Source organism: Homalodisca vitripennis, chromosome 2 (assembly GCF_021130785.1).
Source record: "Homalodisca vitripennis isolate AUS2020 chromosome 2, UT_GWSS_2.1, whole genome shotgun sequence".
Taxonomy (NCBI): Eukaryota; Metazoa; Arthropoda; class Insecta; order Hemiptera; family Cicadellidae; genus Homalodisca; species Homalodisca vitripennis.
The window spans coordinates 21,147,952-21,166,955 of record NC_060208.1 but is presented as its reverse complement, the minus strand read 5'-3'; the positions used below and the strand labels follow the sequence as shown (position 1 = coordinate 21,166,955).

Below are 19,004 nucleotides of genomic sequence, written 5' to 3'. Positions count from 1 at the left end.
GGTATATAATTACTAGCAAGCGAAGATGTGTATCAGCTACTACCAGTAGATAGCTAATGATGTGTGTATCAGATATTGTCACTAGCTGGCTAAGATGTGTGTGTCCATAGGTATATTTTACTAGCAAGCGAAGATGTGTATCTGCTGTACTACCAAGTAGATAGCTAAGATGTGTGTATCAGATATTGTCACTAGCTGGCTAAGATGTGTGTGTCAGGTATATTTACTAGCAAGCGAAGGATGTGTATCAGCTACTACCAGTAGGATAGACTAAGATGTGTGTATCAGATATTGTCACTAGCTGGCTAAGATGTGTGTGTCAGGTATTATTTACTAGCAAGCGAAGAGATGTGTGATCAGCTACTACCAGTAGATAGCTAAGATGTGTGTATCAGTTATTGTCACTAGCTGGCTAAGATGTGTGTGTCAGGTATATTTACTAGCAAGCGAAGGATGTGTATCAGTACTAATACCAGTAAGATAGCTAAGATGTGTGTATCAGATATTGTCACTAGCCCTGGCTAAGATGTGTGTGTCAGGTATATTTACTAGCAAGCTCGAAGATGTGTATCTGCTACTACCAGTAGATTGCTAAGATGTGTGTATTACAGATATTAGTCACTAGCTGGCTAAGATGTGTGTGTCAGGTATATTTACTAGCAAGCTCGAAGATGTGTATCTGTACTACCAGTAGATAGCTAAGATGCTGTGTATCAGTTATTGTCACTAGCTGGCTAAGATGTGGGCACCGTATCTACCTTGTGGTCAGGTAATATTTACTAGCAAGCGAAGATGTGTATCAGCTTACATACCAGTAGATAGCTAAGATGTGTGTATCAGATATTGTCCACTAGGCTGGCTAAGATGTGTGTGTCAGGTATATTTACTAGGCAAGCGTTGATGTGTATCAGCTACTACCAGTAGATAGCTAAGATGTGTGTAATCAGTTATTGTCACTAGCTGGCTACAGAAGTGTGTGTCAGGTATATTTACTAGCAAGCGAAGATGTGTATCAGCTACTACCAGTAGATAGCTTCCGATGTGTGTGTATCAGATATTGTCACTAGCTGGCTAAGATGTTGTGTGTGTCAGGTATATTTTACTAGCAAGCGAAGATGTGTATTAGCTACTACCAGTAGATAGCTAAGATGTGTGTATCAGTTATTGTCACTAGCTGGCTAAGATGTGTGTGTCAGGTATATTTACTAGCAAGCGAAGATGTGTATCAGCTACTACCAGTAGATAGCTAAGATGTGTGTATCAGTTATTGTCACTACCCGGCTATGATCTGTGTATCAGTTATTGTCACTAGCCAGCTAAAGCGTGTGTATCAGCCATTGTCACTAACTATCTAAGATGCGTGTTTTCAGATATTGTCACTAGCCAGATACCATGTTTGTATAAGTTATTGTCACTAGCTAGCTAAGATGTGTGTGTCAGGTATATTTACTAGCTAGCGAAGATGTGTATCTGAGCTACTATCACTAGATAGCTAAGATGTGTGTATCAACTATTGTCACTAGCTAGGTAAGTGGTGTTTCTCTGCTATTATCACTAGCAAGCTAATATGTGTTTCTAAGATACTGTCACTGATCAACCAATAACCATTGGAAACCAAGAAAGTGTAATGTAGATAGGTACCGACTTGGAGCACTAGAAGTTCCAATGTTGGCTATACATTAGTCTGTTGTTTCCAGTGCCAAAGTCCACCATGGGTTTCAAAACTGTTTATCGACGTCTGCAGCCGAGTACCAAGTAAGCGCTGGCATAGAGATACTCCTTTTTTTTGCAGAAACCGAATTGTCGTACTCTATATCAATTGGTCAGAGTTGTCAATTAGCCGAAAGGTATAGCAATTCTTTATGATCTAGATTATCGTTCGACAAGAGATTATTCTGCCTCTCCCGCCGTGCGTCATCTGCTATTTTAGCCCGAGCAACGTGGTCTGATGCTTTATCGTAAAAACATTGCCACTGACAAAACAGAGGTACGAGGTATCAGCGCGTCGAGTTGTGATATCGGATTTGTCTGATTGGGTGTTTTGCCTTCACCACACGAAGAACATCTCAACTTTGAAATGTATAAACGAACTAGTCTTCGGCTCGGTAGATGAACTGGAGACCGTAGCTGAAGTCGGACAAAAAGTAGTTCTGGAGACTGAAATGACAAAACGCGTTTAAATAAAAACAACTTGCAGTTAAATTTTTGCAATTCATTGTTTTTTTTTTATTCAAAGTCAGATAATCACCTACTGTGAACACGACCTACAGAAATTATGTAGGTAAACTAATGATAAAATATTTTTGTCGGAAATCAGATAACCTTAAAAGCCGTCTTCAGAGTTTTTACCGTATCTCTATCCATTAATCCGATTCCCAGACATTCAAAACTTACGAACAATTTTAATAATATTCTGGTTTTACAATTACTTTGACGTTTATAAAGATTCGTTTCCGTAAAAAGTGGGGCAGCTCCGAATTTAGCTTCAAGGTCTACAATAATTAACGTCCTGAAACATGTTGTTACCTTCCCTACAACTCAACAAAAGGGAAAGCTTATATTACGGTCGATTAATCATTCTGTTTCATAACATCCTTAAACTGTATTCTCGATTAAAATCTGTTGTATACTACATTGATAGACCGGATACTACATAAAGCTGTCCCCTTTATTCCTCTCGATAGATTATTTTCTCTTTCAATTTATTTTTCATGGTGGACTTATTCTCCGGACAAACAACTCTCTTAATCAAGTAACCCCCTTGTCATTTAACCCTGGGTCGGCTTAATTGTCCAATAAAACAACTGCCCCTATCGTCTGACCCTCTGGAAAGAGAAGGCCTGCTGCTTGGTCTAATTATCCTCATGGACAATTTAATAAGCGGTAGATGATCCTCACTTTTTCCAAGTGAAGTAGTCACTTCCTGAGGGAATAAGATTTTGAAATTTAACATGGCTGAAGCCCTAGGCCGTCTAATTGCAAAAAATGCAAAATTTTAGATTCCCCCCTAAGCTCAGTAGCGTGCAAAAGCGAAGTCCTACCTCAAATATGACGGCAAAAGTGTTGTCGTTTAGAGAATTACATTTGGTATAAAAAAGTCCAGTAAACTTTTCTTATATTTCTCACTGTTTTGCCACATAACCCTCCTAAAGTGAAAAACTTAACAATCTTTAAGTTAATACACACTTAAATTCGTAACAATTCTCAACTAGTAATTCATTCAACATTTCAGCGTATTCTCGAATTTGAAAAATTCCCTTCTGGGAGCCTGTAGGTATAGCCTTAACAAGCCGAAGACGAGTATATGTAATGTATACTCACTATATTATATACTTATGCATCGATTCTACTCTACAATATGACTTTGATATTTTTATAGTGACATAAGGATTTATGGGCCCAGAAACTACGTTGGAAGTAACCAAACACATAACGTACACAGGAGGGTTTATACCTTCCAGTTGAACACAAACTGGGCACACAAAAAAAACCGATATGTTAGTTAAATCTAGGCATCTTTATGGATGTTCAGAGCGACACATCACTAACCAAAAATGTCAAGAATTTGAAGGGGGGGATAGTTTCATAGGTCTAGTATTTTGTGGGGGATGACTTCGGAGTTGGCGGGGTTCCCTAAGAGTCAAAGGTTCTTGCTAGCCTAGACATAAGGGCGTGCCATCCCCTGCCTACTTTGACTAGAGAGGCTGGTACAGAGCTAGGCTTCCGTTCCTTTCATGACTGAGATTAATATTCTAAATTCTTCCTCATGGATCTCGATAGGAGACGGCCCTTACTCCCAACCGCCCAGAACATCCTATCACTTCGAAGTAGTGCAAACGTCCTTTTAGGACTAGGTGCAATATCTAAGCTTCTTGTCCTAAGAGAAAAAATCCGAGCACTTTAAGTGTCTATCCAAAAACTACACTTTGATTAGTGCATCAATGCATCTTGAAAATAAAATTAAAAAAAAGATATTATGCTGAATCCAAATATATTTCGGTTTTTGACTTTAAACATAGGGATTTGGGATACCGACCACATCGAGACATGAATCGTTATTTGACATTTTGCTTCTACTGATTACTAGATTACCGTAGAACAATATTTCGTCAAATATAAAACAGGAATTGTCTTATCGCAAACCCCTCCCCATCCTCAGACAGAGGTCAAAGTCGAGTGGTCTAGTAGATAACGTGATTGCAGAGTCTCGCCGCCGTTCAGCTGGTGTCGTCGCTTTGTTGTACTTCCGTGTTTTACCTCTACATTTCTCCAAACACAAAAATTCAACAAAAACAAACATTACCAAACTAAAACTAAACTCTGTATTGAAAAAAACACTCAAAACTTGTTTTTATTCTTGATCACATTCCGTCACCCAAAATGCGAGTGCCTCCGGCCATCAGCGCGGGCCATCAGTGCATCCGAAGGTGCAGCCCCGCGCTGATGTCAACGGAAGAAAAACATCCTCGAGATAGTACCTATCAGTAAAACATCAAATTCTAGAGGGGCTGATCAGAAATATAAATTGAATTGTAATGGAAAGGCAATTATGTACCGTGCAAATCATGTGATGCCGCGCGGCCTGCCGTAATCGGGATTCTCGAGAAAGATAAGATAACAGCGACAACAATACCGATCACAATACCTGGAAACACTTGTAAGTTTGTAATTTTGTAATTAAAGATTTGTTTTTTCGTTCTATCATGTTTGTTTCTATAAATTTCTACTTTTGTGTTCTTCATACTGGTGTGGTCGGTATAATCCCAAAGTACCATCTAAGCTTCTTGTCCCAAGAGAAAAAATCCGAACACTTACGGGTTTACCCAAAAACTACACTTTGGTTAGTGCCTCAATGCATCTTGAAAATAAATTAAAAAATTAGATATGCTGATTCCAAATATATTCCGGTTTTTGACTCTAAGACTAAACATAGATATCCTAGTGCCTAATTACAATACCAACCCACTATTGTGATTTTGTAACTGCTTATTGGTTCCAATATCACACATGTTGTCCATTCATCGTTCTCAAACATATATTATTATTATTATTATATATTATTAGACTCTACAGTTGAGTAGACTAGTTTCAGGTTGACTCTGCTAAATTAGGACTAGTACTTAGTAAACTTACCTTTAGAAAAATTATATTTCCCTTCGACAAAAATAAATTTGTTTATTTCTACACAACATAACCTCTATAGAGACCGAAACGTTTTAAAGGTGGTATACGGATTCAAATGTACTTCCAGAAACCCTTGGAAGCTACTTGTCTTTCACAGCTGTTGTATATTTACGAAAATCAAAACAGATGAGATAAATTATTCCAAACATTCTTGAACAATCATCCAACATTGGAAAGTTATATTTATTTTCCAACATTCCAACATTGCCATACAGTTACTTATAGAAATAGTTCGTGCGAATTGGAAATGCCGTATCTATGTACATTAGGGAAATGTTTTTAGGGTTGATTCGAAAAATATGAATTAATTTTTTTATGTTAACATTTTGGATCTCGTTTTATTTTTTTCATTTAACATACAGTTAAGTTCAAAATACATAAATTACAAAAACACATTATAATTAATTACAAAAATTACATTTATCATAGTTTAAGAATTGTAATTTAAGCAACTGAAAACAACTGATTCATATATTATTAACAATTCCAGGAAAGTCTAAAAGGTATCATAATTTAGGCACTTGAGACTAACGAGCATTAAAAGGTCTAAAATAATATTTTTATGTTGTAAATTACGGATACCAATCAAATAGTGTCTGTTTAATTTAACAACATTTACAATATCATGGGGTGACGATAGAAAAGCAGACCTATTTAAACCCATTTACCACATAAACGTAATGATGGGAAGGGGTTGATTCAATGTGAATGTTGAATTTTGAGTTTAGCTCTAGTTCACCTTCCTCTTAGTGCAGCGTCCGGAGTCTGGCGCTGTCACAGACTTGACTCCTGGAATCTGGAGTCATGTTTGTCTGGAGAGGAAAAAACCGGCGTCGAAGAAGTTCAAAATAAACTCTTCACATAGTTTCGACATCATATACACGTAGAATATAAAATTAATCGGAACCTATCGGAAAGCGCTGTTGCACAATTTACTCTCGCTATGAAGAAATATTAACATTGCTCTCACAGGGCTAAGATCAGGGTGTCCGCTATTACAGATGAGTCTCATGCAAATATGTTTTTAAACTTACTTCTGGTATTAAACTGAGTTTATATTAGCAATTAGTAGAACAAATTACATAAAATAAAATATTTCTTTGCGAGTTCCAAATTATTGGGAGTGCCAACCTCAAAGCGGTCTAAGACGTTGGCCTTTCTGAGTTAGAGATAGCGCAGTTGCGACCCTGTCTGTGACTGTTGAATTTTTATCAGTACTATTGACCTTGTACTGTATCGACTCTCCTCCTTATTCTGTTTGATAAGATCCTCGCACAGGCCAGTGGCCCATGAGGACGGCAAAATAAGGCTTAAAAGGGGATCGGCTTCTCCAAAAAATCCACACTTGTTAGTTTGAATAAAAATTACAAAAGTTGTTTTATTTTATGGATTTATTGGGAATTTTTATTGGTAAGGAACACTTTTCATAGTCTTGTCAACAATCAACATCTCAACACCTTAAAATTGTACACTAACATGAGCAACATGGGACACGTACTGTTACCACATTGTTTGTGATTTTTCCGCCATTGGGAAATTCGAAATAATTTTCAAATATTTGTACTATAATGCATAATCGAACGGAATAATGGCGTTATTATGTGTTATTAACCTATGTGTTATTAAACATTTTTATTATTTTTGTGCGGTGAGTTTGTAACACTATTATTGTATAAATATACATGTTCGGTATAAAAAAGCTCTTACACTAAGGATGTGCCCTTTTGTGATTTTGAAATATATCCGGGTATTCTGTTTCCGAGGGTTCCATGATTTTCCAATGTTTTCCAATTGAAATATTTTGTATAATTTAAACCAGCTGATTACTCAAACACACATGAGCGTAGCTCATGCAGGTACTGACTATCCACTAACCTACGTAAAATAAGCGGATTAGTAATGGTCTTCTCTTTTTAGAAAATGAATATACTGATGTTTAAAATAAACCAAAAAGATTGCATAGAATTTTCATGGAATTTCTACTCCTCTTATAGTGCATGGAAGAAAGAGAGCATGTATTTTAACTGGACCTTTTTAAGTGTTTATGGTAAATATATACTAAATAACAATAACTATTTGCACCCATAACCAATCTTTATTAAGCAGGTAGCGGGGTTTCCCACGACGAATTTTATGGTTAGAAAGTGGAACCACCCTGTTGAAACTCAAAATATGTAAATTCTACATCAACATCAACCATGTGGATGTCTACCCTTTAATTTCTAAATTGTGTATTATACATAACTTAGCTAGGGTGGGGAGGGTTGTTTCAATACACATTTTAAGTTAAGCTCCAATTCACCTTCCTCTTAGTGCCTGTAATCTGATAATTTCACAGCCTTGACTCCTCGAATTTGGAGTCAACGTCCATCTGAAGAGATCCAAAAATGTCGGTTCGTTTCAGGGAGAAGCTTGAAACGAACTCTTCTTAGTTTCGACACTTGAGACATCTAGACTACAAAACATGTAATCCAGATGAAGAGGTTTTAAAGGGTGTTAACCTCAGATTTCAGACGGTGTTCTAAGCTGAAAGTGAAATGGAGCTGAATTCAACACTCGTGTGTGTATTATAAATATTAAAGTTAATAAATAAACGTTGATTGCTGGAGAATAGTTTTTAAAACTAATTTCATGCTCTCAGTAATAATCTCTAAGACTGGAAAAGTGTCTCATATTTTTAGCGAAATTCTACTGATATGCTGTGCAAAATGAGGGGAGTGTAGATTTAACTGATTAGTGAAATAATTTGGATCCCCCTCCAGACTGGCGTGATAATCCCACGGGATGTACGCCCGGGAACGAGATAATAAACCAGGGGTTGTGGCTGGATGAGTGGTGAACAATTTTTGCCCCACTAAAGTTACAATAAACAAACAAATATTTTGTAAAGACACAATCGTGAAATAGATTATTTTCTATTTAGTGATGGCTGATTAATTATATTTGTTATTCATGAAAGCCGCAGTTATAGTTTTAAAATTATTTATATATTCCTCATACAAAAATAGATTGTAACCGATATTTTTTTCATGTTATTGAATTGATTTTGCACTTCTTTTATTGAATTTTAATAATGTATAAGTTTAAGCAATGCGACCAGTTGTTAAAATCTGATATAAAATTTTACAAAATCCCATTACACTGATAACAAAATTTACAATAACGGTACAATAGTCTATTGATTCTATTTTTCAAACAACACTGATTGTCTTTCCAGCTGATTGTACAGATAACTTAGCTATGGTGGGAGGAGTTGATTCGATATGAATGTTGAGTTTAGCTCGAAATCACCTTCCTCTGGATGCAGCATCATCTTAAGTCTGTGACAGTGTCATATTCCAGACGCTACACTAAGTGGAAGGTGAACTGGAGCTAAACTCAACACTCTCAATGATTGCACAAGTTTAGACTTCTCTTCGTGTCGGACGACTCTGTGATTTCAACTGTATTTTTGTAGGATATAAAAAACAATTTCTATTTTAAAAGAATCTTTGTGCAAATATGGCTAGTTCCATTTTAAAGTTTTAGTGCTTATAAAAGGTGTGGCCTAAAATGAACAAGGCATACTCTGCCCAAAATATGTTTTTTTTTAACAAAACTTTTATTTTTGTATACAATCACACAATTTCTTAACTAATTAAAATTGTAATGTTTATACCTTTCGAGAGATTGTGATTGATATACAGATTGTTAAAAGTTATTCCAAAGAACTGTAATAATTTTTCACCCAAAATTAAAACAAAATTCAAATCTCATCCTGCACACAACAATACGTGCGCATACACACACAATTATATAAATTGCAGAAATGCGCACAACCTCAATTTTGGAGTATTAAATTGGATATAGCAGGCTAAAATATAATTTCTCTGTTTAAAATTTGGTTTTGGACGGCCATTAAATAAGGCTAACAGCAAAGGAAGTTTAAGTCTTGTGTTTAGTTTGAGTCAATTAGAAATTATGGTAATTAATTCACTCTGTGGACGGTATTTTATCGAACTTTTTTTAACTTTATGTGGTGCGATAATTTTTAGTGTTATAGTATGAGGTGTATTAGGTGAATTTTACTGTCATGAAAGATATAGTATGCCAGTTGGAAAATATGAAAAGCCAATATTCTAAACTTTAAGATGCAAATAATGTGGTAATATCATTTTAAAATCAATTTTAAACATGTTTCCTCTTGGTCTATATTTTTTTTATTAGTGAGATAGTAATACAATTTAGATACTATTATACAAAGTTAGATATGAATCAGTTAAGCATTCCGAAACTGATAGTCTTCACAGATTGTTATACGCCTTATACTAAAAGTTTTTTTAACGGAATACGTCTCACCCCCTACCCTCCGACCAGTCAATCTGACGGAGAATAGTGTTGATAATAATGCTGGCTGAAGAAGGGTAAGTACAAGAAACCCCACAGCTTATCAAACACCCCACCTTACAAGAAGAAAGGTGGGGTGGGGAGGATTTGTGAGGGTGGATTATCCTATAATACCTTCATCACATTCTCCCTCTACCTGCTACGTGCTTTCATTTAAGGCGGCTTCGTTTTAATTTTGACTCCTCCTGCTTCTGCAGTCAAGCCAGTCTGACTTTTGTGTGACCATTGAAGAAGTTCGATCTCATTATCGCACCAATTGACCTGTTTAAAGAAAATTAACTCACCAGTGCAAAAGATAAACGTAAGAATGCGTAATTTTAATTATACACACTATGAAGGAAAGGATTTTTCCGGACATTTGTCATCGTTCAGTGTTACAAAAAAATCACCGTATTTTTTAAATTTTTGAATGGTAGCAAATGTCCGGAAAAGTCGTGTTTCCATCACAATCCTTCCATCGTCAAAAACAAATTTCAAACAAAGAACACTATGGTTAGAGTTATATAGGGCGTTCCAGAACTCAATACCAAACTTTTAATGTATTCTGCCAGATCACAGGCATACTACACTATCGTATTCCATATATTTATAATACAAAGACCTAATCTCATCATTTTTAAAATAAAGGCTGTTAAGAGTTATAAATATTCTGGTATTTTTGAGTTCTAAATCTATACATAAACTTTCACTTATTACAGCATGCCGTTCTCAAATTTAAAACAGATACGTTAAAAAAGGAGCTGATTGGCTAATTATTGACTTTTAAGAATATTATTAATATAAGTTTGGGATTGGGGTTGGGAGTTATAGGGTGTTAACCCTGAAAAAAGGTGGTTTGTGAGTTATAGTACACCTTATATTGTAATTCATAATGCGTTTATTTCTTAGCATAGCGAAGTAAAGATAGTTTGATGCAGAATTCCGAGAACTGCATAGTTACATAATTGGTTCGGTCTTTCTAGATCTGAACATTATACGTACAGGTTTATCGATCAAGTGGGTTGCTCCAATCAACTCGATTGATGAGGTGGGGAGGAGGGCTCAAAGTGAGGAAACCGAATCTCGCCCTTTTTCTGAATAATTAATTGTATGACACGTCCATGTGTTGTAGTATTATTAAAAAGAATTATCACTAGAAACAATGTGTAAGAAGTGAATATGGTTAATGTTTGTAAATAATGATGAAACTAATTAATTTGCTGTGCTCTTGTAATTTCCATTTCTATTGTTATAAAGTAAAAATATTATGTAGTAAATCAACCTTATAAAACGTTCAACCTATAAGAAATCATAATTTACTGTTAATGGATAGACCAGCAAGTGCTGGATTTAATTATCAAGTATTTATATTTGTTTTAGAGTATTTTAGAAATTGTAAATATAGATGATTTAAATATTCACAGTTTGTATAGTAAACAGTCCCTTAAATGTGTCCGATCCATCCTGTTGAATATGAAACTACAAAATCAAAAAGAGTTAAGTAATACAACATGATTTTTTAAATATTTTAATTATATATAGACATTTTACTAAAACATATGAATATTTGCTCATATAAATTGAAAAAAGTAGGCTACTATGCACTATACTTTTATTGATATGGAAGATTCTAAAACAAAGTGTGTCATTTAAAAAATCTAAAAAAATAAAACATTTCATATAAACGTAGGTCGAAAAATGTCTCGTTTAGCCGTTAGCCGCCATATTTATAAAACTAGGCTAAATAAACTACGTTTGGCTCATATGATTGAATAAATAAAAATAACATTTTAAACAATTGTGTTATTTTCTTTAATAATAACAATAATAATAACAATAACTAATTATAGTAGTAATAGATAAGGAGTGGCATTAACCGGAAAAAACAGACTTTATAATTTTAGTGCAATTCCCATTGTTAATAACGTGCTAAAGAATGCTCTGTGTAGTTCTGTTGGAAAGACACTTTTCGTGCTTCTGTTTTTTCACCAAAATATCTTCACAACAGATTATCCTAACTTCTCATTATTTGCAGAGTCTGATCCTGCAATTGAGCAACGAGGTTTTATTTCTTCACGTTTAATACACATGTTTTTTTCCAATGGTCAAGATGGCATACTTTAAAATCATTGTAAAGAAAGCAACTATAACAAAATATTGCAAATAAATTAATGTTAATGAAATGACAGTAATAATAAGTTAGATGACACAAAATCAGTTAAACATTAAAATAAGTTTGTAATACGCTCTCGTTATCAAAATATAGCTTTAATTGTAAAAGATGTCACCCACTATCGTATATGAAAACAAGTATTGCTACAAATCTTTTTCGGTTAATTGAATTATATATTTTAGAAGAACATTATTTGATGGATATTCTGAAACCGCTACTTCAGTGATTCCAATGTGATAACTCTATTGTTCTGCTTGTTTATGAACGACGAATAGCCAACAATGCCGTGGCCTATAATGCAAGACCACTTCATGCAGAAGCCATGCCTTATCGTGCGAGTTACATATAATAATTTAACCTTGGAATCTATTGATTATACTTTTATTGTAAGAAGGGATAAAATAGTCTGCCTTTTAACGACATCAAAACAGTGTAGACTTAAGTGGTAAAACAAATCACTCTTTTTTATTTGTGGAGTTGGATACAGTGGACAGTATCACAGGTGAAATATTTGCAGGAGCTGAGACAGATAGAGGCCATCTGTCTACTGAAGTACCTCTGAGAGGAAATGTTCGGAACTTGTCGTTAATGGCGCCATTAGTTATACAGTGCTTACAGGGATGAAATGTATTTTCATTGTCTACTTGTGCTGGACTTGTACCGGAAGTTAAAACAGTGAAAATCAAAAAAAGTGTTGTATAACAGTCGTTATTTTCGTTATATAGGAGCAACAGAACATTATGGGTAGAGCTGAGCTGAGACAGATAGAGGCCATCTGTCTACTTGAGTACCTCTGAGAGGAAATGTTTGGAACTTGTCGTTAGTGCCGGCATTAGTGAGACAATGCTAGAGAGGGGATTTATTTTACGTAGTCTTCTAGTGCTAGACTTATACTAGAATATAAAAACAGTGAACAGCAGAGACAGTTTGGTAAGTTGTTTCTCGTTGTCTAAAAGCAATAGGACAGTACCAGTTAGATCTGAGCTGAGATAAAGAGAGGTCATCTGTCTACTTAAGTACCTCAGAGAGGAAATGTTTGGGACTTGTTAATGGCGTCATTAGTTATACAGTACTAAAGGAAAAGGGGGGTGTATTTTATGTAGTCGGCTCGTGCTGGAATTATACTGGAAGTTAAAAACAGTGAACAAAATATTGGCAGTTTGGCACAGGTTATTTGTCGTTATATGAGAGCAACAGGACAATATCAGCTAGAGGTGAAATATTTGCGGAGCTGAGACAGAGAGGGCCATCTGTCATCTTAAGTACCTCTGAGAGGAAATGTTTGGAACTTGTCGTTAGTGACGTCATTAGTTATACAGTACTAGAGGGGGATGTATTTTACGTAGTCTGCTCGTGCTGGACTGTAACTGGAAGTTTAAAACAGTGAACAAAATAGGAAGTTTGTATAACAGGTTGTATGTCGTTATATGAGAGCAACAGGACAATATCAGCTAGAGGTGAAATATTTGCGGAGCTGAGACAGAGAGGGCCATCTGTCATCTTAAGTACCTCTGAGAGGAAATGTTTGGAACTTGTCGTTAGTGACGCCATTAGTTATACAGTACTAGAGGGATGAATGTATTTTACGTAGTCTGCTCGTGCTGGACTGTAACTGGAAGTTTAAAACAGTGAACAAAATAGGAAGTTTGGCACAGGTTGTATGTCGTTGGATGAGAGCAACAGGACAATATCAGCTAGAGGTGAAATATTTGCGGAGCTGAGACAGAGAGGGCCATCTGTCATCTTAAGTACCTCTGAGAGGAAATGTTTGGAACTTGTCGTTAGTGACGTCATTAGTTATACAGTACTAGAGGGGGATGTATTTTACGTAGTCTGCTCGTGCTGGACTGTAACTGGAAGTTTAAAACAGTGAACAAAATAGGAAGTTTGGCACAGGTTGTATGTCGTTGGATGAGAGCAACAGGACAATATCAGCTAGAGGTGAAATATTTGCGGAGCTGAGACAGAGAGGGCCATCTGTCATCTTAAGTACCTCTGAGAGGAAATGTTTGGAACTTGTCGTTAGTGACGCCATTAGTTATACAGTGCTTACAGGGGGAAATGTATTTTCATTGTCTACTCGTGCTGGACTTGTAACTGGAAGTTTAAAACAGTGAACAAAATAGGAAGTGTTGGCACAGTCGTTGTATGTCGTTGGATGAGAGCAACAGGACAATATCAGCTAGAGGTGAAATATTTGCGGAGCTGAGACAGATAGAGGCTATCTGTCATCTTAAGTACCTCTGAGAGGAAATGTTTGGAACTTGTCGTTAGTGACGTCATTAGTTATACAGTGCTAGAGGGGGATGTATTTTACGTAGTCTGCTCGTGCTGGACTGTAACTGGAAGTTTAAAACAGTGAACAAAATAGGAAGTTTGGTACAGGTTGTTTCTCGTTGTCTAAGAGCAACAGGACAATATCAGCTAGAGGTGAAATATTTGCGGAGCTGAGACAGAGAGGGCCATCTGTCATCTTAAGTACCTCTGAGAGGAAATGTTTGGAACTTGTCGTTAGTGACGTCATTAGTTATACAGTGCTAGAGGGGGAGTGTATTTTACGTAGTCTGCTCGTGCTGGACTGTAACTGGAAGTTTAAAACAGTGAACAAAATAGAAAGTTTGGCACAGGTTGTTTGTCGTTGGATGAGAGCAACAGGACAATATCAGCTAGAGGTGAAATATTTGCGGAGCTGAGACAGAGAGGGCCATCTGTCATCTTAAGTACCTCTGAGAGGAAATGTTTGGAACTTGTCGTTAGTGACGTCATTAGTTATACAGTGCTTACTGGGGCGGAATGTTAACTGAGGTGAAAATTCCACTGCAATAATTTTGTTGAAATGTTTCTACTAAAGATATTTACTTATTTTACAACATTTTACTTTCGTGTACAGTACATTCCTCCCCAAACATTCAGACGAAAAGTATCTCATTCTACTTTTACTTTCAAGTTAAATTGAAATTTGGTTGTAATAGTTTCCACTCATTATACTAATGTTAGGAATCGTCATTGCCTGAAACATACAGTGGTGTTAACAAAAGTATTATTACGTTTTGCATTTTTTGAAAGTTCTTTATCTAAATGTAAGTGTTAGTTGTTCTTTCTTCCAACAATACAACATACGTTAGTAGACGAAATGCTGGTTACGTGATGCTCTTACGATGTTCCATATGATCAGCCTACGAATACATTAGCAATACAGTAAAATAAACTCATTAATTTCAATTTCAATCTTTTTACTGTCGTAGATATGTATTATATGTATGACAAACGTCAGTAGTAAATTATTGAAACTTAGAATATCATGGAACTTGGTGAGAAATGAAAACAATAAGATGAAAGGTTTAAAGTTTTTATTCATTTCATTCACAAAATCTCGTCGGCTTTGAACGTGTATGAGGACTCGAGTAAATTACATTTCCAACGCAAATGCTGAGTTTGCCTTGTCTCAACGATCAAGAAAATCTGTAAAAAAATGTGTGTATGTATATATATATATATATATATATATATATATATATATATATATATATATATATATATGGTCATTATAATTTATTTCGGGCAGTACTTTTTATGCCTTAGTTGATTGTTCCTGGTTTCCTCGATTAAGAAAATATACATACATACATAGGTCTGAAAAGGTTACTTATGTCAAAAGACAATTAATATGGGTTTTATAACAGTCTTTAAAAAGTCTCTATAGTAAAATAGTAAAAGTAGATAGAACATTTGTGTTTGATATCTGCATTACAGTACTGATGAAGCACTGCAAGCAGCCCGCCTGCCCGGACATTGGTGGTGGTTCAGAAGTCACCTTTAAGTCGTTGGTCCCCAGGTTAAGTGTTAGTGAGAGCTTTATAGCCCTAACTCTGTCTGGTAAAATAAGACATCCTTTGACTTTTATTTTTACCTTAGAGAAACATTCAATTAGTATGTCTAATGAGTTCAAGACACCCTTCATTTTATAAACCATCAGAATGGATTACAAAATGCAATATACGTGATCTAATTGCATTTACGAGCGTTGTTTAACAAGCAGTGAACAAATAAAGTGAAGCCGATCGAACTAGTTACTGGAGAGGATTCAGTTCCAATCAAACCACTTTGATACAACCCAAAGCTCAGATACTGTGGCGGTAAAGCCTTTGATTCAGCTCCCAATCAAAATAACACACCCATGTATCAGGTATTCATACCGTGTAACAAGTGGAAAATCCTGTAGTTGTATTCAGCGTACCTTTGTTATTAATTTCTAGTCGAACCTATACTTTTCATATGTGTACTAGAGGACACCCCAGGCCGCTTCATCACAGGTAAACTCTTCCTTCCAGTTGCATACTTGACTCCTGAAATCTGTCATGTTTTCACTCATGTTCATCTAAAGGGATCCATAAAAGACCACAAAAATCTAGTGCAATCTAGGTCAAGAGGTATTCTCATTGTCTTAAACCCCTTAAACCCGTACTTTGAGACCGTGTCAGTCAACAATCGTAGTGCACTCAGTTGTGCACCTGATGGGAGAATGAGTCGTGACTTTTTTTGGATTCCTCCAGATGAACATTACACCAGAATTCAGGAGTCAAGTCTGCAACAGCATCAGATTTTACATGCTGCACATAAGAGGAAGGTGAACTGGAGCTAAACTCAACATTCGTATTGTATTACTTAAAAACATATTAATAATGATACTTAAAATAATAAGAGTAACTATAGCACATTTTTGGGTTACAGTGAATTGAATTATTTTTGTCATGATTCATAGAAGGTACGCTACACCATTCCTGAAGAAAGCACTTGTCTGCGAGGGTGTTGAAACTGTTGCATTTGCGCTCAACGTAAATTAATAATAGACAGAAGATATGGGCAGAGCTCTGGCCTACAACTTCCCTAATTTAATAAAGTTATAAATAAAGAGCTCCGAACCCAAGCAATTCGCCTTTGGACCCATTCCTTATAGGACCACCTCATCGACCTGGAGTGATGCCTTTATGATCTTTGAAATTTATTAATCACTAAACAAGAAATGGTGATGACTGAGATTTTTTCTGAGAAATGTGAGTACATATAAAGAATTTGGATGATGGCTTTCATTTCCGGTTTGGATTCCCCGTTACTAGTATCTTCCGCTTATTTTATCCTAATATAAAGAGTGTAAAAAAGTCCCGTACGAACTTTATAATTGCCGAATGATTACAGGTAAAGTAATAAAACTTGAAACATCATTGCAGCACATATAAATGTACCTTTTTAAGAAACTACCATTTTTTATCATGTCAGGAAGATGACCCGCAAGGAGTCAGAAGGGGTTAAATTAGAGTATAAGTGAGTAGTAAATCAAATTCAAGGCCTCTATTAGTAATATTATATTTTCTTCTGACTCCTAACGGACAATCCCCCTGACATGACAAAAAGACAGTAGTCACTAAACAAAAAAATAGATTTATAGGTGTAGTAATGATGTACCAAGTTTTATTGCTTTACCTGTAATCGTTCGGGATTTATCAAGCCCGCGCGGATTTTTTTTGTATGTCATTTTAGTAGAACCGAGCATGTATTCAGAATCTATAGAGCTGTGCAAAGCCCATAATATGAGAGGTAAAGTGTTACATGTTTTATTCAGTTCCGGTATGTTAGTACGAAGGTTGTTTAGTTATAGAGAATAACAGTAAATTAATAACGACAACCAATTGTTGATTCCATAATAAAACGATATCTCAGGATTATAGGGAATAAAATGGGAGGCATGAAGGAGACGACGGTTGATGGCTTTTATTTCCGGGTTGCAATCCCTCTCTCCGCAGCTTCCGCTCAGTTTATCCCCGCGTACATCATATTAATGGGGCCGTGGATGTCTTCTGAATGTCTAGAGGGAGCTGTTCAACTCCGTAATATGAGGGTACGAATAATGCGTCGCATGCCTCATACAAAATCAAACTCTAATGCAGTAGTATATACGTTATTTTCATGCAAGATTCGAAAAAATAAAATAACATAAATTGTTAGATCTAGATATAGTTCAAAATATTGTATTACTTCTACACATAAAGCAGCTATGGTGAGAAGGGCCGATTCGAATGTTGAGTTTAGCTCCAAGTTCACCTGGTGTATTGTATTATTGATACACCTGAAGAAGAGGACGGATCTCAACCGTCGAAACTTGTTATTAGATTCTAACGTTAACAAATGTTGGATGTTTGAAATCCACCAATTATTTACTACTATTTAAGAATATAAATGTTTTCCCTAAAAAAAATTACATAATTGTGATTTTTTTACCAATAGTATATATTATTCAAATCGTAAAGTAATTTGAGTCCAAACCTGGTTTAATTGTTTACGTTAATTTAAAAGTACTACTAGTGTAGCTTAAAAATTACACAATGCCAACTTTTAAAATAAATTAAAACAATACAGATGATGGCTTTTTATATGTGTAAGAAAATGACAATGACATCAGCACTACAAACTGAACCGAGAGAAAAATATATAAACAGGAAAGGGATAGGATTATAGAAACTGCACTTATACCCAAAATACAGGTCACCACTCACCTATATATCTGTATCTCTCAGACTTGGTCGAAGTCTAAAACCCTTCCACACTTGCAATCGGCCGACTGTCTGTAGACTGTCTATCGGTTGTTGTAAATCGGTCTGGAGTTGTCTGCCGATGCAGTTTTTGATTAAATTTTCCTACTTGTTTTGCGTTCACACTAGCTAGTCAGTGTTTGCCTATCTGGTAACTGAAAGGGACGATGGTTTTATCTTGTGCGTGATTCATCTTCCTACACCATGGGGCTAATATACCGAGTAGTAGGCAATGGTGGACCCGGAAATTTCTTGACTAAAGTTCGCACTATGGTAAAAACTAATTTATCGTTTTTTATTTAGATTTTTGTAGTCTGGAAGGGTTACATCCCACAATCATGAACGAGGATGCAGTTCTTCGATCAGTTTTATTGTGAAGTCTTGATTCCACATGGTCATTTTGACTAATAAAACTAGTAAATTCAACAAAAACTGATTCAGTGTGAGTTAATCACCTGTCAACAGATCACGGTCCGCACGATGTGTGTCCCTACTAGCGCTGTGCAGGACAGTTGTGGGTTGTATCCGGTTTCTGGTCAACAGACACGTCCACATATGCAGACTTGAGACGAAATACTCGTATCTTGTCTCCCATTCGTTTTGAAAACAGAAGTAGTTGTATTCTGTCTCCAGGAAAACAAAGACTTGTCGGCTGACTGTCGGCAGATAAGCTGCAGAAATCACCGGATACAAAA

The 19,004-nt window shown here is 35.8% G+C and overlaps 1 protein-coding gene across 2 annotated transcripts in view; it reads right to left on the bottom strand.

Moving 5' to 3' along the window:
* Positions 1 to 19,004, bottom strand: part of LOC124353661 (cilia- and flagella-associated protein 100-like) — a 49,221-nt gene that overhangs the window by 11,947 nt on the left and 18,270 nt on the right. The window contains exon 1 of one of the 2 annotated variants that reach the window (XM_046803609.1): positions 5,134 to 5,275. The exons of the other annotated variant lie outside the window; for it this stretch is intronic. The gene's annotated coding sequence lies outside the window, so the exon portion shown is untranslated. Of the gene's footprint in view, positions 1 to 5,133; positions 5,276 to 19,004 lie in introns of those variants that run through there. 2 annotated transcript variants of the gene reach the window in all.